This window comes from Diorhabda carinulata, chromosome 2 (genome assembly GCF_026250575.1).
Source record: "Diorhabda carinulata isolate Delta chromosome 2, icDioCari1.1, whole genome shotgun sequence".
Classification (NCBI taxonomy): domain Eukaryota; kingdom Metazoa; phylum Arthropoda; class Insecta; order Coleoptera; family Chrysomelidae; genus Diorhabda; species Diorhabda carinulata.
Window position 1 is genome coordinate 36,800,391 of NC_079461.1, and position 24,033 is coordinate 36,824,423.

At 33.4% G+C, this 24,033-nt stretch overlaps 1 protein-coding gene across 1 annotated transcript in view; it reads left to right on the plus strand.

The window, feature by feature from the left end:
• Positions 1-24,033, plus strand: part of LOC130904014 (T-box transcription factor TBX20-like) — a 52,761-nt gene that overhangs the window by 7,647 nt on the left and 21,081 nt on the right. The gene's annotated exons all lie outside the window — the stretch shown is intronic.

Genomic DNA, 24,033 nt, shown 5'->3' on the forward strand with positions numbered 1-24,033 from the left:
AATGGTCATAAATAAATTTGAAATGACAGTTGACTTAGTAGGAGTTCCAACATATGATTGAAATTTCTCTATCCCCTTTCACTTTCATCTTACATTTACTTTTTGTACGAATGCAATATAAATAATACGTAGTTTCAAATATGGCAAAATATCCGTATTTAAATGGTTATTAATTCGAATAAATTAACCAATATGATATATATTATACCTGGCCTAAATTTTCGATGCTTGACTTCAGAATGGCTCTCATAAAAAAATGAAAATGATATATGACATACGTCAGATTAGGATCAGTGAGACGTGCAGGTGCCTCGGTTTTTATATACACATGAGTATTTCTCAAAACGATTCCTTTCGTTTTATTCGCTATAATCGGTTTGATTTTGTGGAAAAAATTAATTATCATCATGTCATCGTTTGAATACGACGAGGCATTCATTTTACGGCATTTCAAAAACTAAACTCATCAATATTTTGAAATATACACATTATCAATATTTATGATATATAAGAAAGTACGTTGACAGCCATTTATTTGTTTTTTTGATATGCAATGTTTCCGGTTTTTTTTTTAAAGATTTCCTTGTTTAAAAAACTAAAATTGATAACCCGCTTTGTGTAATATTTTTTTCGTTTATGTACTTATAATAAATATATTTTGGTAACTAGAATGAATCTGAAACAAACAATTTATATTTGGAATACCCTAATTAGTAGCCCCTAAATTGTGTTCATTGTTCGCGATTCGAGTTTTCGTTTTTCGATTTTATTGAAACAATTCTTCAGCTTGATTTCTTCTAGTTCAAATACGGTCACGAGAATTATAACATTTCAAAATTCTCTATAAGACAGGGACGGCTTCGAGGTATATACAATAAAATACATTCGTTTCCAAATTCAATAATACTAGAGGGGACCCAAACAACGTTGTCCTCTTCAAAATATCGTCCGGTGAATTGCTTCTCTTAGTTCAGTGCCTAAAAATATATATGAACCCTTATAACAAGACATTGAAGGACCAAGCTCATCATAAATTCACAATTGAAAAGTTTTTCCCATATTCTCAAACTATATAAATAAATCGACAAAGAAGATAAAGTCCAAAAATTCTTATTGACTTTTGTGATAGAATATGAATTACATTATCCGGTGCCATAAAAAATTGATAAATAATTTTTTAGCGTAATCAATGAAAATAAGTGTGTGTGTAACGATTTCGGATTCACTGGCAATTTGGCACCTTTTAATTCGAATTCTGTCAGATTATACCGAACACTCACCAATTACCATACATAATTGGAAAGAGTTGCTTTTACCCTGTGATTATAGACCCGGGTATAAATTTTCGAAACTCGGACGCGAAACTCTGCATTCGATATTAATGTTCACAATTAACGATGAAAACCGTGTACCGGGCCACCTGTCACCGATATTAGATACAGAACTTTGCCAAAAAGTCTTCGAATAATTATAATAAATTTTGAATAATATAATAATTGATATTATTAACTTGCGTTTCTAATTCAAAGAAAGTTTAAAAACATTTTTATTCAAATTTTAATTAAAATTAACAAAAAATTTCATTTCCATTCTAATCAGATTCTTTTCTACATTATTGGTATATCTCCTTATTTTTTGGTTTTTATTTAGTTCTGTTATAATTTTCATCTACTTCACTATAAAAAAAATCCTTTTCCACAGAAATTTAGCGGAATCTGAAACAAATTTTTGTCTGCATTCAGAGCAATTTGAAACATGGATTTCTATGATAAATAACTCGTTTAGTACGATGACGAAAGGGCCTTTGTATTCTTTCTAAGGTAGTATCAGCTCCCGATTTGCTTGTATTGCAAAGTAGCCATCCAACTGTAGATACTACAAACTTTAGATAGAAATTTTGTGATGGTATTTTTAAAACAAAAATTCACTTCAACTTTAACCCTGTATATTTCTTACAAATATGACACTGAAGAAATTCAATGTAAAAAGGTATTTAGGTAAATGTTTTTTCAATTGATTTATGTGGAAAATAAATCGATATTTCGAATGGTTTCGGAACTATAGAAATTTTAATACAAGCATGTCGAATTTTTTTTAATTTCTGGATTTTTTGACATTATAGTTGAAAATACACGAAAAGCTACGGAATACTATGTAATTTTTTCCGAAAAATCCAAAAATCATGTTAGTTTCCGGGTTAAAATGTATAATTTTCCGAAAAATTCAACTTTCGGCCTACACATCAATTTTTTTCCTACGACCTGATATTTTTTCAACTTCTGGTATCAAAAATCCCTTTATACAGAAGCTAAAAGTCAATTTTTTTCTACATTCTGAGCAAGGGGTCCTCTATAAAATCCAACTTTTTTACGTCTTATGCTGTCTCCTAACTGAATACGCAGAAAAAGCAAAGCCGTCGGCTTATTTTTCTGGTCTTGCCTCATACGTCAATTCGCAAAGAAATAATTGTGCCCCTTGGAATGAAATATGATCGCACTACCCCCACACAACTTAAGCTTTTCCACTCTAGAATCGCTCGTATAATTTCAAAATTAATTTTAACATTTCGATTTAACTTCTTTTCTTATTAAAAACGAATCTTAAAGTCAGTGCACTGTGATAGGAATATTTGAAATGATACACACAAAAAAAAATTGTTTCTAAATACATCTGATTTATCCCGCTATACAACCCTGCTTTATAAGCAATTTAGTGGGAGCTTAGCGAAGAGAAATCAATGAAGAGAACTCCAAAGAGGGTAGAAACCCAATCGGAATTAGATAGTCTACTGGTAAAAGTATATCTTTTGGAAATACTATTCCAGCTCTAGTAGTTATTCTCGTTCGCCCTCTCTTCATCTACTTAATTGCGGATCAGAAGAACTTTAAATCACGGCATGTCGCGAGATTTAACATTGTAACATTGTTATTTTATTAGCACATAGACGTACGTCAAACAATCGGAAAACGTATTGTATTGAAAAGAAAAATAATCAAACGATTGCTTTTATTCTGTTCTTTCAACTATTCATTCGTGTTTCTAATAATAATACTTAAGAGGAAAATAAAAACGAATAAACCAGGTATGGAGTAGATCTAACAATTAACTCAATAATAGAAACTTGTTCCCGGTTTTTCCACTAGTACAATTAGAAACGAGGATTGGACCAACAACCAGGAAATAAGGGCACGCAAAGAAAAATCAAGATCCATCTTCAACTGAAGACTCAAGAGTCATAATCTCTTTCTTGAAATTAAAAAAAATGGATGCCGAGATACTTCGTTTTCTTTGTCTTATTTTATGAAGTTGAGTGTTGGACCTTGAACTAAGATATGAATGAAAAATTAGAAGCATTCGAAACACTCAAGATCCCCTGGACTGCCCGGGTGGTAACCAATGAAGAACTCTCCATAGGAACGATGAAAATTCGCAAATCATTGTGGCGACTACACCATTTAAAAATACTCGAAACTTCCTCTATCTACACCTGACTGATCCAATACCAGCTACAAGCTACTATTTACAAGAATCCAGACGTTTGGAATCGGGAAGAAATTCGTTTACATCTCGAAACAGCGAAGCGATCGAATGCCGAGATCTCAGCGATGTTGAAATTTCATCATCATCATCATCATCATCATCATCATCAATCAACCTTATCTCGTCCATCGCTGGACATAGGCCTCCTCCAAATGCCTCCAGTTTTCTCTGCTCTGAATGGTTGCTACCCAATTTGTCCGTATTCTTTTAATATCGTCGTTATCTTGTATCCTTGCAACATGTCCTGCCCACCGCCATTTTTGTATAAGTATTGTCTATGATATCTTTAACTCCAGATCGTCATTCCTTATCCCGTCCCTCATAATGACGCCGAGCATAGACCTTTCCATCTTACGTTGTCTAATTTGCAATTTAAGTATTGATCTTCTGGTTAATGTCAGGATCTCTGCGCCATAAGTCAGGAACGGGCTGATTTTAAACACATCTCGCAATCTACCAAACCAAGTCCATCCTAGTGACGTTCTTGAGACTCAACTCGCGTGAAGTATACAGATATGCATCCTGCAAAGAAAACCATCTGGAAAAAGAGGTCCATGAAGAAGAAGGTACTGAAGATCGTCAGCATTCGTCACGAATAGGCACCACAAGACGAGAGATTTTCCACATTTTTCATTATTTTTAGATTTCCCAATTTCTATTTATAGCTTTAACTGATACCAAATACTATTTTCTGGTGGGTTTAAGGGTCAATGTTTTTGGGACAGTGAAGGAAGTTGAAACGAAAAATCACTTATTTAATGGATTAAAGGATCTAATGATCAGATTTTGAATTTACGAACTTTTATTTTTTTGTTTCGATACGTCTCTGTATTTTCAATCCCTCTTAAATCGAGTAAGTGACAGTGCGTTAGATTCTATTTATGGTCAAGGTGGTTCGCTTCGCACAAAGCGATCGTTTCATTCAATTTATAAGCGATTTATTGGAGATGTTCCCAGCTGGTCCCCTCCGTTCTATCAATAAACATTATTTTAATTTTTTTCTTCTCTTCATTATTTTTCGAGCCGCGAAAATTGAATTCTTCGGTCATAAGAACGATGAATATTCATTAAAATTATCACCGAAAATGATGATGGTATTATATTTTCCACTACGGTTTTGCTTTCTCAAATAGTTTGAGAGAAAAATGAGAATTTTCCGACTTTTGGAAAGTCAATTGATATTTCGGTAACGAAGCATTTATAATTTTCTATTTAGTTTAGAAACATTACGTTTCAAGGTGGTGAATAATATAAATATTTCAAGTAAGTACAAAACCCATAGGACAGACTATTCATTCGAAGGACTAAGTGATTAGTTATAATATAATGTGACCAAATTCAAGGTTTCACTGTCAAATTGCACTTGTCAAAACAGACAATTTGATATACTTAGCTGAAGTTCGAAAAAGACACGCTTAGGCAATTAGAGCGCTGCTGGATAGATTTTTAGAATGAGATCATTTTTAACTCAAAGCGAAACGTGCAAAGTAAATACTAAATTTAGACCGATAGAACTAGATGCCGAAGATGGAATATAACTAGAAATAATCGTTCAATCAATGGCAGTTGATTAATAACGCCAGGATCTTCTTCTCTCGTGACAAAGAAGGATCAATAAACATGGAAACATCTATAAAACACATTGTACAAATTTGAATGTTAATTGTGTTACGATCTAGACGTCTTTAGTCTCTCTCTTCAAGTCTCTGTCATAACGAAATTGTCTCTCCCCAATTTTCTTGTATATTTTTTGATAATGATTGCGATATAAGCGGTTGATCGTCATCAGTTTCAAGTGTTGTATCATAACGATCCACCAAATGAATCAGATTTGATTTCCACCGATATGTAAGCGACCAAAGAATAGTAATTCCTCAACCATTCAATTAATGGTGTATATTTCAATAGAATTTGATAGAAATACTATACAAAAAACATCGACATTTATTTTTTAAAACTTAAACTCAACTTTAAGCAAAGCACCTATTTAGAACCTTGATGAAAACGATAGATGAATGGACTATAACATTTGAATTATAGATTAGATACCTCAATCTATTTGTATATTTATTTATATTTAATGCAGTTTTTATTAATTTAGGGTAATAAAAAGTTTCTAAAAGTATGTGAGGAATATTAAAAATAATACAGGGTATTTTCTATTTGACTGGTTGTTTCGTTCAAATTACAAACTATGATCTATTTTGAGAGGAGCATAAAAAGGAAATAAACAAAATGGAGTTGGATATAAAGAGATCAGCGGGTGGGTGAACCGTAAATCATCGACATTACACCGGGTGAAGTCCAACATGCAGTACGTATTTATCGAAGTGGGTGGTTTTACAAGTTTGTGCCGTTTACGAGTTTCAAGGTTCGAACTTGTATATATACTTTTATTGCGTTTAACATAAATATTGTAAATGTCGTAGGTATATACCGAGAGACTCAATACGCACCCATAAAAACTCAAAACCATTTTTATAGTCCAATTTGAATATTTGCGATATCAAATGTTTGATCGAATTAAATTTAAAATATAGCATTATAAAAACGGTTATTGGAGGATTTAATGACAGAATCATTACCATTTAGCATAATATAATAACAAACATGAATCCCAAAAAACCGACGCCACGACATTGCTTGCAGATGGAACGGTTTTTGTCTTCTTTGGAGCTGGTTCTCCCTTTTCACTTTATTGTTTTGATTGTTCTTTCGATTCGGGTGTAAAGTAATGGATCCACGTTTCATCCATAGTTATGGAACATTGCCAAACACCTTCACGACTCTGTTTTTATTCCTTTGGTGGCAAAGGCCGCACCCATCTTGCGCACAGCTTTCTCGTATCCAAATTTGCGATGTATCGCACTTTTTGGAAAGCTTACAAGGTCTGCTAGCTCGCGCATTTGGTCGACCAGCATCACGATCATCACATTCAAACTTGAAGCATATACTGTATGACCAGATACTTCTGGGACCACCCTCGTAATCTAGATCCTTCAGTAAGACCATATTTTGACGGCGAATAAAGAGGCGTTGTGTTAATGGTAACGCAGTGAATACTTCGACGTCCCGCGCAAAAATGATTGTTGATTCGATCGGATTATTTGTATCAAGTTTCGATAACCAAGTTATCGTCTTCAGAGACTAAAATACATATTTTTGTATCGTACGTCTGTACCTACCTAGTGCCGAAATTATATTTTCGAATGTAAAATTTAAATTTCAAATTAGTTATTTATATAACCAAAAAATTGTACACACAAATCAACATATATATTGGTGTTTAAATAATACCTATATGCGTTTCCGGTTAGTAGTTTCCTTCAATTAGATTCAACCCTAGATAAATTTTAATATCTCTTAATCATATTTATGTGGTTTTAAATATAATTTATATTTATTTTCATGGAAGTTGCATTCTACAAATAAGGCCGGTGATATCTGTTCGTTACCATCGAAATGGGTCCGTATAAACGGTTTCATGTTCTGTCACAATGGATTATATTTGCTTGGTTGATGAGCACTTTGATCTGATGTAACCTTAATAATATAATGATATTATCTTCGAAAAGTTCAGTAATCACTTACAATTAAGACAAAGAATTAATTAAAGTATCGTTTTTCGAAAAATTCTGCGCAAAACAAACGCGGGAGTGCTTGTCGATGAGCTGGAGTAAGTTTTGGACCAATCGCAGGTGGTTTTGGGGTTATTTTCCTGCAGTTTTTATCTTGATATTGTTGATACATTGGAGTGGTCATTACAAATGGGTGTAAATCGTCTTCGTGCTTGTTTCAGAGCGTCTATGAAAGGATCCTTGCACACTCTTCAAACCGCTGCTCGGGGCATATCCAGTTGTCTATCCATAGCTCGCTGACCAATTCCATTTTCGATTATAGCAATAACTTTTTTTGGTTTAGTACGAATTAAACTAACAAGATTCATATTCACATCGAAACATTTAAATTATTAGGGACAGTTCAAATAGAGCAACAAGAAACAGCAGGAAACTTAAAACATCGTAATAAAACTGAAAGATCGCTTCGTAGGTAACACTTCATTCTGAAAAGAGGTCTCTATTCAGTATATTTTGGAAATCCCCGCTCTATACATTCTCATTTTAATTTCAAACATTGGAAAAGCTGTCGAACTGTACCCATACCAAGAGTCGAGAGGTCGCTCAATACCATTATCATGGAATTATCGTTTCAGTTTAGACCGCCGGTCCATTAATTATACGGGTAAATTGGTGACAGGTAGGTGGGGGCGGTGAATCGTTAGAGGCGGCGAAACCAGCTTCCCTGGGGGGCGGGAACGAATCACTGAGAGGCATCTGCCAACGTATCGATCGCGTACGCAACAATGGCGTGACGCATCTGTTATTGTTAGCCGCCGTTTACTCTATATGTGCCGCCACCATACCGCCGACGATGAGTCGATTATTATTGGAACGAACTTTGTTTTCGGTTAGTTTGTTTTATGATTATCGACTGTTAATTCGGCGCTATGTACATTGAAACAGAATAAATTAGAAATTTATTGAGATGTCGACGATTGTTTGTAATGAAATTTTTTTTTTCGAAAACGATTTTATGGAATTTGTAAATTGCCGAAGGATTAAGTAGAAAATACTAAGAAGCCGCTATGCCTGCGCTGATGTAGATTAAGAAGATACTCAGTTTTGTTCACCTAGTATTACCTAAAATCGAAAGTTAATTGTTTTTTCCGAAGTTCATGATCAAATAATTGAATAATTGAGTAATTAGCTGCAATAAACTAACACGTTAGTTTGGTATTTATCACTTTCGTACCTATTTTGCATATATTATGCATGTGTAATCTACACCTGCAAAACGTTTTCACCACGTTACACATAGCGTCGTCATACTTGACTCGGTTGGAGAGGAAAGTAGCATTCTGCGTGTCTTTTCAATAGACACAGTCGTACAAGTCAATGACACGATCATTTATCATTTTGTAAATTGTTAATCTGTTGTTGTAATTGATTGCTGTACTCGTAAAATAAGCAAACTACTTGAATTTATTACGATTGAAATCGACTTATCGGAAAGAATTTTATATACTGGGTGTCTCTAGAATAGTCTAGAATAGTCGATAACCGATAAAAGAGAAATTCATATAAAACAATAATTTTATTACCAAATTATTTGTTCGACATAATCGAAATAATCACCGAAGAGATTGAGACATTTGTCATATCTGTGGACAATCTTTTCAATACCCTCTTCAAAGAAAGTTACCGCCAATTAATTCAAGTATAAAACAGACCTTAAAACTTCTGGAAATTCCGTAGAGAATGCACTAATTGTGAATCTGTTGCACCAGGCCATCTAAAACGACATATTCGCGTCCTTTGCCCCCATCATCATGCACGTCATTACGGCCATCTTTAAGCTTTCGACATCATTCACGCACAACACCATCACTCATGGACTTTTCCCCATACACAGGACTGATTTTCCGATGGATTTCTGCATGACTATGGCCTTCAGCCTGCAGAAAACGAATCACACTTCGCAATTCGCATTTGGCGGGAGTATCAATAATGACGGACATGTTTACGTGGCTGCAGCACAACGCCGACTGACGTCTGAATGTCAACCGCGTCTGCACGAAGTTGAAAAAAAAATACGGCCCTCGTAGAAATTCTTCTGGAAAGGATAGGGATGTATCAAATCAAATTTCGTTTTTTGGGAGAAAATCTGCATAAAGGTTTTCATGGAAATATAACATGGGTTTCCTACGTTTTCTTATACATCTATATCAGATCAATCCAAATCTAAAATCGCGAGTCTGTCATTTTTTTTACGATTTCAAAATGAATAATTATTTCAATAATGTGCGTCTAAATATACAGAAATCAATTTTACATAGAGCACCACATAATTATCGCCAACTAATGTTATAGATTCCATCGTAATGAAAGAAATTTTTGTTCACGTTTTTATAAAGTAAAAAAAAAACAATTATTGTCAGCTCTGGTATTTATTGAAGTTTGACAATTGTTCCTTTGATGGCGAATTTCTAATCGAAAGCAGTCGTTTCCTTTCCTTGCAGAGGAGCAGCTCCTATATCAGGGCCAATTCCAACAAACCTTCATATATATATATATATATATATATATATATATATATATATATATATATATATATATATCTAACAAAAATATTGCAAAAATTTGCCAATTTTTGAAATTATAAAGTATGAAATTTTTCGCTTAAAATGATACAAACGGCAACACATTATTTTCTAAATAAAATACTAGATACTTAAATTAGTAGATGATTTTTTTATTGCGAAAATATCGTTGAAACAACTAATTAGATTCGATTCAGCATTGGTATATTATTTATTGATCTTGGTCCAGCGAGTTTAACCTCGATGAATATTTATCAGGGCCACCCGTGTCTCTAAAATTGACATAGTATCGGGTCTTCGATACGTTATGTCGGCGTCAGCCAATACTAATTATCGGTAATATCACAAGGTGTAAATAAAAACTCAGTTGGCGTTGGACAAATGTCCCATAGTTGATGATCCGATCGCGTGCATCGGCCAACAACTGGCGGACAATTGTAAAAGTGTATCCGTTAGTCGCCTTTCATCATTAAACAAACCTCTACTAGTTCGACTCCTCGGTATCATTTATTACACGGAGTAAATTAGTAACCATAAAATAAACAGATATGGAGTCAGAACAATTCATTTTAAGAGTTTATTTCTATCAAATGCAACGTCGTAAGCAAAAAATTCTTCTTCTTCTTCTTCTTCTTCTTCTTCTTCAATCAAAATGAAGTGCCTACTACTCACAAATACATGTACATACACTTTATTATTTCTAATTTGAAGACATAACCTTCAGTATTCCTTTAGCAGTAATCAATACCGAACGTTTCCAGTTGAATTGTGAACATGGGAAAAATTATTTATACAATCATATGGTAAGACCAATATAAAAGCTGAAATATTCTACTCTGCGTGAGTCTGATCTTTCATTTACATCAGTGAAATATTAGTACGAGCTACCAAGTCGAGCATCGATGTGGTAGACCAACTGAACGATGAAGAAAATCCAATTAACATTCTACTAGATACTATAGTTATCCTAAAAACGGACGTTTTTTTTGTATTTGCTACATGAATCAATATAATCGATCCACTGGCAATATGGGGAGCCTTCTTGGATTATTTTCTTTTTCCAAACCAGTATTTATTGGTCAAAGATGATGAAAATCATTATCTCTAGTTCTAAATTCACAATTGAGATTAAAAAATTGATCAATTAGCTGAAGCTGTTGAAAACGTTGAAAACAAAAATACAGAAAATTCCGTACCAATTATATATTTAGAGTATGCGATGTCTTTTTTCAATGTTCATTTTGCAAACAGATAAAGTCAAAATGTATTATTTTGCAATGTGAAAATTCTAAACAATAACTAAGAGTAGGTATCAACAATATATTCCGCTTCTTCATGAGCACTAAAATAACATTATTGGTATGCTTTACAGGCCATGTAGGCCTGGCATCCATTCTCTATGTAGTCTCTCAACATCTCACTCTCTGTCCCTTAATAAAAGAGCTTATTGTAGTTTCTCCATAAAAATCCTCCAGCCCTCTTCTGTGTGTACTCCTCCGTAGATCCCTCTTAGTATCTCCCTCTCCCATCTTTCCATCATGGCTTCATCTCCCTTTTTTAATATCCATGTCTCTCATGCTTATGTTGCGGTGGGTCTTACTACCGTTTTATATATTCTTATTTTTGTTTTTCTTGACACGTATTTTGACTCCATCATTGATCTAATACTTCCGAATTTTTATGTTCCTTCGGTTATTTTGGTTTTCAATTCTAATTCTTCTATTCCCTTGTCTTCTATTACTACTCCTAGATACATAAAGTTGGGAACTATTTTGAAATTGTACTCTTTGTGTCTGGTTGTCCTCAAGTATCTCCCATGATTATATATTTTGTCTTTTCTCGATTTATTTCTAGGCCCAAATTTTTGGCTTCCTCTATCAACGCTACGTCATCTGCGAAAGCTAAACATCGTTATTGAAGATTGTCCCATCGCTTTTTAATTTAGAGTCACCTTGTCTGAGTTTTCTAGTGACATGAAAATCTTCAGACTTGTACCCTTTCCAAATCATTTCATTTTTTGTTTCATCTAAGATTATTCCAACTAATCTGATTATTTTTGCCGGTACGCTCAATTACATATTTATTTTGTCATATGCCTGCTCCAAATAACATAAAGGCGATAAAAAAAATGGGAGGAAGAAGCTTCACGTGAAGATAATCTTGTAGATTGAGATCTCGTCATCAATAGTTTCACATTAAGATAATTTTTTATCGAATTCGTTCTAGTCCGATCCTGCCAATTCCACAAACCACAAAGTAGGATTTCAAAAATTAAATATGTTGAGGTGTCTTGAGAGTAAAAAAAAAATAAATTACATTTACCGGAAACACACCGAATGGGTTCTGATTATAGTCGTTTTCACTAGATGGTAACAGGTTGTGAGGATTTTTTTATATACATTCAATTTGATGTTCTCGGAGAAATTCTAATGAATATGAAGACGATGAATGATAAAAATTCGTGCAATAAACGTAGTTATATAAACAATTGATACAAAAAGTATGAGGATTAATGTCTTGGACGTGCTCGTGTTTTAAGAAGGCAAATATTTCAATCGGACCCTCTTGAATTTTCCTCTACCTACGCATCTGTTGTAGGCAGTAGCAACAGTTTCGTGTAGGTTTTAAACGCGTTCGAAATTACGTACAAAACGTAACAAGCAGGACAGATGTGACGTCAGGACAATGGGGATAACGAGATGGTATCCCATATCTTACAATTCACCTCAACTTTGGCAGTTCATTTGTATTTTTGTTAACAACTTTTGAAATTAGCTGCTATTCGTTTCGAAATATTTCACGCGCATACAATGGTTATTATATGAAAGAAAAGAAATCGTCCAGTAGGCTGTGTCGACACCAATAAGTGTCCTAATGATTTTTATGGTCATATGTCAACAAGTCGTTCGGTTGAATTTCCTAGGGAAAAATTTTCATCGACTCTATTACCTATTAGTGGAACTAATTAAGTCCACAAACTATTTACGTCTATTTCCATAAATGTACCTGAGCTTTTTCGTTCTTTCGTGACCATCAGCTGTACAAAACCACAGAAAAAGGTTTGGACAGGCCAAAAGTCCTTTGATTATTCTAATTGCAAGAATCTTATTTCATCAAAAATACGATTGTTGGTTTTTCCATTTAGTAAAAAAGTCCAAGTATATTCTTAACAGTTTAGTACAGTTGCAGCTTGCAAGGTGCAGTGCAGTCTATTCCGAATTCTAGCGTTGATACGAAAAATTTGAAAAAACCGCGTAAACGACGAATGTTATTATCACTTGCTTCGAAATAAGGCCTTTACACACGAATTGCATACAATATTTTTTCTACTTGCGAACGTTTTATCAAAATACAAAAGTTTAATGGTAATTTTCTTCAAGTATTAGTGCGTAAAGTAAGTTTAATTTTCAGTTTTATTGATTCCTTATAAAATAGGTTATATTTTTATTGATATTTTTAACATCTTAATCAAGATTAAAACAAATTAAATAGAAAACAAATTGGACTGGACGCGACTTGAACCTGGGACCTTCTGTAGGTGAGCCATTACGCTACAGAGACCTTAATCACAATTTTTTTTACATCTTAAGTATAAACATTAATGAGATTCCAATAGTTGAATCAGTTAGTAGTACGCTTGGCGGTGTTGCTTTAAACTATTAGTTATAATTAAGAAAAAAAAAAAATAGGATGAAATAAAATAGTTACCGATGAAGAACAATGAGGTAATTATTTTTCAAAACAAACATAACTGACTTCTTCTCACTGATGGCGAATTCGTGAGTCCTTCTTCACCCATTGTTTCATTTTAATACCATAATGGAAAAGCTTTTAAACGCGTTGTACAAATAAGGTAATTACCTTATAATAAGTATTCGTGTTATTTTTATTTCACTCCAATTTCTAATTTAATTTTGATTAATGTCTAAGCGTGAACTTTTTTATTTCTATAGAGAGGTGTATGTAGGTACATGTAGGTAATTGCCCCTATGACATAGGCCCTATGTTAAATCAATTTTCTTTTGTTAGGTTATGTAAAATTAAAGCGAGACGTATAAAAATGTCAATTAATTGCTTAAGTACCGAGGAACTGTTAACATTAATAACTAAAAAATTATAATCACAGAATTTAAATGTTTGTAGTTGCCTCGATAGAAAAAATTCGAAATTCCAGTGTGTTCTGCGTGCTCTTTCGATGACCTACTTTATAATCCTTTCTAAAACATCGTGGCGTGATTTAACTGAATAATTTACCTGCATTTAATCACGTCAAAAAATTTTTATGGCATTTTGAATAGGCTATCAACGAATATAATGAAAACCGATGAAATCAATTGAAATATAAAAGGAAAACAAACCTTCTACAAGGTAAATTTTTCTCGAAAACATTCTAGTATAATTTAGATTTATTAGAATTGAAATCGATCAGTATCAGCATGTAATGATCACCGTTACTGGCTGGAGAATTATTATGGGCAGTGTATTTTTGTAACTGAGTAAATAAATAATCGATATTGAGTAAAGTGTGTATTAAGTAAACGTGTAGTGTTGTCAACTTTGAGATTTTTTATCGTCATAAATTTCGTTCAACACGATGTTCAAGTTAATTTATTGATCGATTATTGTTATCAGCGCTTCCTTGAGACAACTTCCATATAAACATATAAAAAACATTTTCTAATTATTTAATTACTTGAAAGATATATATAGAAAAAAGATAATTGCACAATAGTTTCCATTACATGTACAATATTGGAAAATATATTACGGAATATAAATGGAAAATCGCTTTCTTACATCTATTAGTATTTCAATATATTAAAGGTTTTACTGGATTTTACTTTACCAGAATTTAGTTCAATCCCCATATTGTAAATGAAAGTCCAAACAAGGTGGTTAGACTAGAACCTGCGTCATTGCCAACTCTATCCTGCAGTGGATGAAATCACCAATACAAAGACAAACGTTTTCGTAAACTCAACAGACCTCTATATCGGTTATTACACACTTTGAGTAAAAATAAAAAACATCGACTTTTGCAGTCGTGTGGGGAAAATGCAGAAATACATCATTTCTACATGCAACGATACGCGGATATTCGGTTACAGAGAAGAATCAACTTCCCTGGAGGGTTTTCAATAGGAGTATTCATGATTACCATAGTGTACAAAGAGCTCTACTCAACGGGAAACATAATACCCCTTATAACGAAATCTAAATGTCTAAACGTTCAATAGTAGTAATCTCAAATCGACGAGGTTGTGTAGATTCTGACTACCGGAAGAAGATACTACGGTATGCAGCTACAGGTTAACAAACTTGCAGTTCTTAGTACTAGGTTTAGAAAAATCAATGCAAGGAACAATAAGAAAGTTTCATAAGAAACATAGTCTAACTACACCGGCAATTACATTTACCGAAACCTTGGTTATCTGAAGACAACAACTTGGTTGTTGAAACCCGCGTCAGACTGTATTTATGAGTCGTTTGACTGACACACAGATGGCACTGTCGTTATCAAATCCAAACCAACTTTCAAAAGATTATGCGTAAAATTTCGTGACATTTCGATTAGTCAGAAAAAAGTGACAGTCATTTAATTGAAGCTACTTTTGTTATTTTCGAAACAATTTCTTGTGTTAATTTATCATTGTTTCTTGATGAAAAAATATAATGTACAAGCTCAGGAATCGCTTCAAAAGTGTTATCCGGACTCTGATCCATCGAAAAGAACCGTTTGTTATTGGTTTGCTGAATTTAAACGTGGTCGTACAGATACCGATTATTGTGAACGTTCTGGTCTGGTCCAATTGAGGTAGTTACTACAGAAATCATCAAAAAAGTCCACAAATTGGTTATATCTAATCGTAAATTGTAATTAAGTGAGGGCGTAAAGTTATCAGAAGGCACCTTGTTTATAATTATTGTGTTTGACCATGTTTATGAAACATGGATCCATAACTTCACTCTGGAAACAAAACTATCATCATCTGAATGGACTACAGCGAGTGAACCACGTCCGAAGTGTCCAAAGGCATAATTATCAGCTGGAAACGTTTTGGCTTCAGTATTTTGGGATGAGCATGGAATATTGTTCTTTTACTGTCTCCAAAAGGGAAAGATAATCAAAAGCGAATATTACAAAGAGTTGTTGAATCGTTTGGATGCAAAAATCAAGGAAAAACGGCCTCACATGTCGAAGAAAAAACCACTTTTTCATCAAGGCAATGCACTGATTTACAAGTCGATAACAACGATGGTTATATTGAACGAATTAAACTTCGAATTGTTTCCTCATCCACCTTATAGTGCAGATTTGGCCCACAGTGACCAGTGGCTATTATCTGATTGTAAAAAAATGTTCGCCGGTAAGAAATTCAGCTCAAATGAAGAAGCAATTGTTGAAACTGAAGCCTATTTTGATACAAGATTTTATACAAGAAGGAATTCCAACTTAATATATTTTTAATTCACTTCAGAGAATTATAAAACAACCAAAAAGGTAGTAGTGGAATAGACAAGATGAAAAGCACGATAATATTTCCTTATATGATACCGTATCTGGATGCATTTACTTTAAACAAAACAGATGAAAACGTCGTTAAATATGAAAGACGGCTAGTACCTAATAAATCTTTATAATCAATAAATATTATGATAATTTTCAGATATTCTGAATCATCGACTTAAATATTCAATGGCGACAACAACGAAAAAAAACTTTAATCCTAACCCGGTACACATACAAATGTCATCAACGTACATATTTATTCGTGCGATTAAAATTTCTTAACGGCAGTTACCGTTAATCCGGGCAGTAATTCAATTTTATTTGAGAATTATTAATATTAAGGGCCGTTAAAAGTACCATATTTCTTATGGTAATTTCATAAATAAATAGAACTGTGATCGTTTAACGCTTCTCGGGTATTCAAAATGTACAGGATGAAATTATTTGAATACAACTAAGTGTTATTATCAACTCTTGTTGAATGTAGATAAGATTTTTCACTCTAATTGTTTATATTCTCCCCTTTTTTTGATAATTTTTTGACAATTTATCTCATTCAGTTATTTTCATTACCAAAAGGTTCAGGTTCGTCATCCCTAAACACTTGCTTCTTTACTCGAGCTCTAGCTGTGGCATGTGGCACCGTCTTGTTGAAACCACATGTCAGACATATCCGATTATCCCATTTTGGACAAAAAAATCATCACAAGGTAGCGCTCGGCATTCACAGTAACGTTACGAACATCGTCGTTTTCGAAGAAGTACGACTCGATGATGCCACCGACCCGTTATCCACAACAAACAGTGACTTTTTCGAGGTACATCGGTAGTTCTTGCAATGCTTCTGGCTGGTATTCACTCCAGATGCTTGTTAACGTATCCATTCAACTAGAAATGAGCTTCGTCGTTGAACACAATTTTTCGATAAAAAAGTTGATTGATCCAACTTTGCTGGCGCCCATTCACCAAATGCTAGACGTTGTGGGAGATCGTGTGGCTTCAATTCTTGCACCAGCCGTATCTTACAAGGTTTTACATCCAAAATTACCGAGTAGTTCCCGACCAAACTGCCCATAAATTGGAAGAAGTGCGCGATGCACTCTCTTAACCGAGCACGAATTTTGATGATAAAATTCAATAATTTGCAAGCGATGTTCGTTCGTAAATCGATTCATGATTAAATTACAGACCAAACTGAACAAGTTTGACAATGACACATGACACGATTGACGTTTGATATGTCAAAAACAGTGTTGCCAAAAAGATACCAGCAAAAAAATCACTCGTTATTTTCGGATTATTTTCAATAGCTAAAGAAAGACCAGGTTTACTCGAAGAGTATAAGTTTTGAGATGAATTTTGGTTTCTTCTGTTGTCACAAGACTAGATGCGAAGAGGAGATACGAGAAAACATTCCGATTGAGTGGATTTATCATATACTTTTTCAAATATGGAAAATTGATACCGATCTTTAAGGATTGGCTTTGAACCAGTTGGTTAGCTCTTGATCATACTATTTAATGGTCCAATTCAGATATAGGAACAATTAATTACTCATTTTGTAAAATTCAGAATCGCCCAACGATCAAAAGAATTTAAATCGGAACTAATGGGACGATCGTTATGAAATTATCTCCTGACCAATCTGTTAAGCGACCGTTCATGTAATAGAAATATATAGTATGGTAGCTTAAAACCGATTTTTGAATATTTTGATATAGGGAAAACATAACGAAGGACTGATTGTTTCCTTCTTTCATTTATTTATCTTTATCCCAATTCCGTTTCTTCTCCTGAACCAGGAATGTAGAGGAATTTATTGAGACGTTCCTTTCCAAATGTGGGGTTGCTCAAAGTAGTTTGCGTTATCTAATTTAATGTACGATGTCATATTTTTGGAGAAAACTATTTATAATATGAGGATTTTCGCAAATGTGTGTAAGAGACTTTACTAAAAGTGACTACGTAATGACTGAATGCAATCGTATAAGGCCTAGAGGGACGTCGGCAATGTCCTGATTAATGACTCTGGTGGCAAGTTAACAATATCCCGAGGAGTTTGTAGGCCAACTATTAATTAAACAACTCGATTCAGCTCATAAAAATAATTAAATGACTCTTAATCATCCCGTTTATTCTTCATACCGAAGATCATCGGTTTTCTTCTTGTCTTTCGGATGAATTAATAATTCAAATATGGTAATTGACTTACATATTTAACTATAAAAAAGTTATTTAATAATATTGATGGCATTTCCATCAACACTTTTATATTTTTTGAAATTTTTAGAGAGAGTTCCGAACAATTTCAAAGATAATGTTGTTTTAAACGTTCTTACCAAGAGTTTATAATAGGTATCAGTGGTGGTGTGTTTAGTGTTAGTATTTATAAAGAGGCTAATTGCAAAATAATCATTAATATGTGAGCACAGCTGACATGCATCTGCCTGCCAAGAGGCACCCTTTGAAACAAAGAAAGGATATTATGATAAATATCAACTTATAATTTTATTTATTTATGATCTCGTATTACTTTGCATGTGAATAAATATATTTTAATGTGTAAAATAGTGGTTGACCCTTCTCAACAGCTGGTGCTATAATATCCCGAACGTTTCATATCAGATTATCGATAGTAGAACCTCTTCATTAAATAAATCTTGTAAATCATGGTTCGAAGTACAAGGTGTCGTTGTAAATGAATCCAAACTACGGACTAAGGAAGATCTGGTGAAAGAATTGATGAAATTACAACAAAAATCAATTTAATAGAGTACCGAATAAGATTGGTATAGCTGAGCCCGGATGCAAAAAGACTAGATGAATTTAAAGAACTAAAAACAATTATTTTCAATTAAATCGATAAAGCGAAAATTCTAGGTAATTTGGTAAATATATAATGCCATACTCAGATTAAGATATTTCAAATTTCAATAATATCGGAACCAAGGAAACAGCTAAATGAAGTAAGTTGATACAGATTCATAAGTTTCCTACCATAAGTACTTTCAAAAATATCTCAAAAGTTACTAGTTCAGAGACTTCAATAATAGAAGGAAGACAATTCATAACTTATCACGAATTTAGATTTCTTCAACAGCAAGGATTTACCGAATAAGTTGTTAATGAAATCGGTGATGATACAGATATAAGTCCTTGAAGTCCTATGTAAACTATAGCAACCACACCAACTCTATAGTAAAATATCAAAGGAGATAGATAGAACTGTGTCTAGTAAAATCAGGGACTTTGTAATATTGGTACATTTTTTATTTAATATATATTACGTAGGATTTGCCCACGACGATGTCAAACCATCGCAACATTAGCAGATGACACAGCCTTGCTTGTATATAACCAAAGTTCAAACACAGCAATTAATCTTCTCCAATTACACCTGGATAAATTATTAAGCAAATTGTTCAAGATATGAAAAAGGGTAGCAAATGAAATGAACAGCGTGTATGAAAGATTCATCCAAATAAAGTTTAACCCAGATATTTATGCAAGATATCTGTTAAAGTTGAAATTAAAGAAGCTGTATCCTACTATTGGATGATTCCAACAAAATCTGAAAATTAATTGCTGGTTAACGTAGAAAATACGTTAGTCTTCGGCCATGTTTGCGTCCTGGTCGCGGCGAACCGAACGCTGCGAACGTGGCATTGCATTGATTATTATCGCTGGCGACCAGCGACTGATTTTGATAACGTGTTTTTAGGAAGCAGTGATAATAACCCTCTCCACAGTTACTTATATCGATGGTTAGCGCTCCAAAAGCAGCGTTCCACATTTTAACAGCAACGTATTTTGTTGTTTGTTTCCGTAAACCTTCTCTAACATTTTTGATGGGCGTGAATCTTGATACTAAGGCCCATTTCGCACCAAGCCAGTCTAGTCCATTCGCGTCCAGTCAAGTCGGATGCTTTTGACGGGACTTGCTTAGTATGAAACCAGATTTACACATTCTTTTTGTTTTAATGGTAAGTTAATATTTCCAATTCAAAAGCTTTGGACGCGAATGGATTAGACTGGCTTGGTGCCAAAAAGGGCCTAAGGGTTTTATAGTGATTCATTTATTTCGTAAATTCTTTTAAGTAGAAGAAGAAATATTTTCATTGATCTTTTTTGTCAATTAAAATGATGTCGGATTAAAAATTTTTATTATTTTTACACCTTGCATCACGCTACATTGTATAAACGCGTTTTGATGACATGAGATCAGGTCGGCCAAGGAAACCAAAATTACAGGCTGTCGATTTAAAATTAAAGGCAATTTAGTAACTTTAACACCACTTATTTTTTTCGAAACACACGTTTGTTGGGTACCTGTTCGTAAAAGTGAAGCGGTCGCTATAATGTTGGTTATTAAATATTCTTAGAGGTTAAGGTGAAATTATATGCACAAAATTTTAGGGGAAACAGAAAAAAATACCAATTAGAAGTCCTTCACACCTAAATTCTTCTGTAATTCCTCTAATCTACTCACTCTAAACACATTTATAATTAAATTGCGAAACGTGATTTGTAAATCACGTTCAACATAGATTCTCTTCAGGCTCAAATACGAGGATGATCACAGAAATACTTGGCCTGACCTAGAGATGGCGGTAGATACCACCACTGTATAAGAAAGTACAAAATCTATAAAGCACATATTTTAAGTTTGTTGTCACAATGGAACAAAAACACCGTCGTGAAGATGTTTCACAATGTTTCATAACCATGGATGAATCGTGGATCCATCATTTCACACCCAAAACAAAAGAACAATCAAAACAATGGAGGGAGAACCGGCTACAAAGAAGACAAAGACGGTTCCATTTGCAGGCAAGGTCAAAGCGTCGGTTTTTTGAGATAAGTTTCATTGATTATCTTGAAAAAGGAAAAACTATCAAAAAACAATCGTTATCGCAGTGGCCAAAATTGATGAATTGCTACTTCATGTACTCCATTCACCAGATTCAACCCCCTCAGATCATTTTCTTTTCCCAGAATTGGAAAAAAATGGCTCGGTGGTCAAAGATTTTCAAACAATGAAGAGGAGATGTCGGTAGTTAATGATGAAGATGAAGATCTTGACGATTATTATTATAAAAAAGGTATGGAACTCATTGAACATCGCTGTGAAAAGTGTATGGAGGGAGCTAGAAGGGGATTACGTTAAAAATAGTAATAATTTTTTTCCATAATTTTCTTTGTTGAACCAGCTACTACTTAAACCATTCTCGTATGATGAATACGAAATTGCATTCTCAAGATCATGGCTGTTCAATTTAAAGTAGATATTTTTGGAAAAATTAAAATATTCATAAATTGGGCTGTGTAGAGCGTTTGAAAATAAACATGTTGGATTCATGTCTTCCAATGTTTAAACTAACAGGACTGGACTATTTAGAGCAGTTTATTAAATGAATCAAACATAGGAAGTATCTGAATATACAAAATTTGAATTTTACAGTAAATTAATTTAGTTGAATCGTCTAGATTTGATGACAATATGTTTATAATAATAACATTAATTTTTACGTTTTCATTCAATATCCATAGAAAGACTAATAGAAGAACGGGATGAAGTATTTAAAATGATTATTGCATTTATTGCCTAATCACAATTTTATAATTTACCGCACGACTTTGTAGAAATAGTTTTAACTGTTGAATAACAAAAATTAATGATTATAGGATTTGAAAAAAAGAAAATAGAAATTAACGGTAAAGACATATAAAATAAATAAACAGATAAACACTGAAGTAGGTCTCTTACTTTAATCTGATTATCTGTGAAAAAAGACCTAAAATCAAAATAAATCACGAAAAACATATAAAAATGTCTAAAAAGTAAAAATTATTCCTAAGGCTGCATCCATCCTATTCACCAGACCTGGTTGTTCTGACATGACAAAAAATGCATGCTTAGAAAACGATTTGAAGGTTTAGAAAGCACTTACTCTCGACAATGAAGAATACAACGTGTGGTTAGGAGATGACATGATTTATTTACATCCCCCTTGGTTCTATTTGTCATCTACATCTTTGTAGTCTAGTAAAAAGTAAAAATGAATATAGTTTTCTGAATCATCATCGTCATCAAGCCTTTCAATCATTTTAATTATGGTTCTTAGTGCTTTAAAATCCTTTTCTGAAGTGGATTACTCCTCGTATTCTATTTTTCTATTTCTTTATAGTTTATCGTTTGTTTTGACTGCTTTTGTTATTATTTTTCATTCCTTTCGGTTCCAGACTTTTTCCCCTTCAGTTTTCTATATTAAGTGCCCTTATGTCCTCTTCTATTTCGTTTATCCGATTCTTTCTCTGCCCGCCTCTTCTCCTAGGCCACAATGGAGTCCATTGGTTTATTCTTTTGATCATTTCAGTTGGTTTATATGCCCAGTTCAGTTGAGTCTTTTATATATCTCTCACTATATTTCTTTCGCTAGTTCTTTCACAATTTCTTCGTATTTTTCTTTCTCCCTCCTGTGTTATATGTGGACCTATTATAGTTATCATCATCTTTCTCTCGATTGTTTTAAGTTCTTCCTCTTTCCTTTTGTTGATAACTGTTGTTTCCATCGTATACGTGATGTACATTTTTATTTTGTTCTGTTTAGTTATAATTTTGTTTTTTAATAGGTTTTTGTTCCTTCCATAGGCTTGATAGCCTTTTCGTACCCTTTTCTTTATCCTGTGTCTGGCCGTTTGTCCCATCGTTAGTTAATTCTCAATTGGTTTCCTCTCTCTTAAGGTTTCCCCCTAATTTCATAAATTTTGTTTTTTTTCTGTAATTTGTTGATTGCCTTTATTAGTTCCCTCTGTCCGTTTGCTATTAGAGTTATCATCATCTGCTTATGCTACTATCTGTGTCTCGTCTGTGACGCCTTTATTTGTCTTGCGTTACCTCTGATGTTGTGTCTTGGAATCTCACTTCATAATGTCACTCGTATTTAGTATTATTTCTATTAATTTTTGTTGAATTTCTTATCTTTCTAGTTCTTCTGTTATTTTCTCTATTTGTATTGAATCGAAAGCACTTCTGAAGTCAATAAAAACTACATGTATTTCTCTTTTATATTCGATGGTCTTTTCTATTATTTGGAGTGTGGATTGCGTCGATAATTTCTGGTCTAAAGCCTTTTTGATGATCCCGTAGTTTTTTCTCTGCGAGCATTAATTCTCATTTCAATCCGTATCATTTCTCACTTTATATATATATATATATATATATATATTGTTTTATACTTTAGTTTCTCAACTACTTATGCATATGTCTGGAACCTAATTAAAAATGCATCAACTTGAACGACATCGTTAACAAAAATCCTTTTAGTCTACGGTTATTAATAATATCTTAATGAGGAATGACTTGCTCTCGCAAAATGTAAATCGTACAAAAAGAAACGTTGGTTGTTTGCTTGTCGCCTTTTTGCGTTAATAATTCAGACAACGGGCAAACACCATTTGTTTTTGTCCATTCTGATACGAAAATATTTCTTAATGGTTGCACAGTTAATGAATGAGATAAAGAATATAAAAAGCCTTGTTAGTTTAAAAACATACGTCAATTATTTTTTGTATAAACTGTTAGTGGTGCAATTATTTTTCTGTAATCTTCTCCCAAATCTCCGAACAATAGATTTTAAATGCATACTTACAAAAAAATCTAGAAATACTAAGTCGGATAATTATGATTTGGTTTTCCGAAAAAATTGTTATTAAAGGGTGTATTATTTGTTGAGGTACAACCGTTAAAATATTTAGTTAGCACCCTTATTCATTAAAGATTTTATGGCTTGTGTCCGCTCTCGTTAAAGGGTTTAGTACA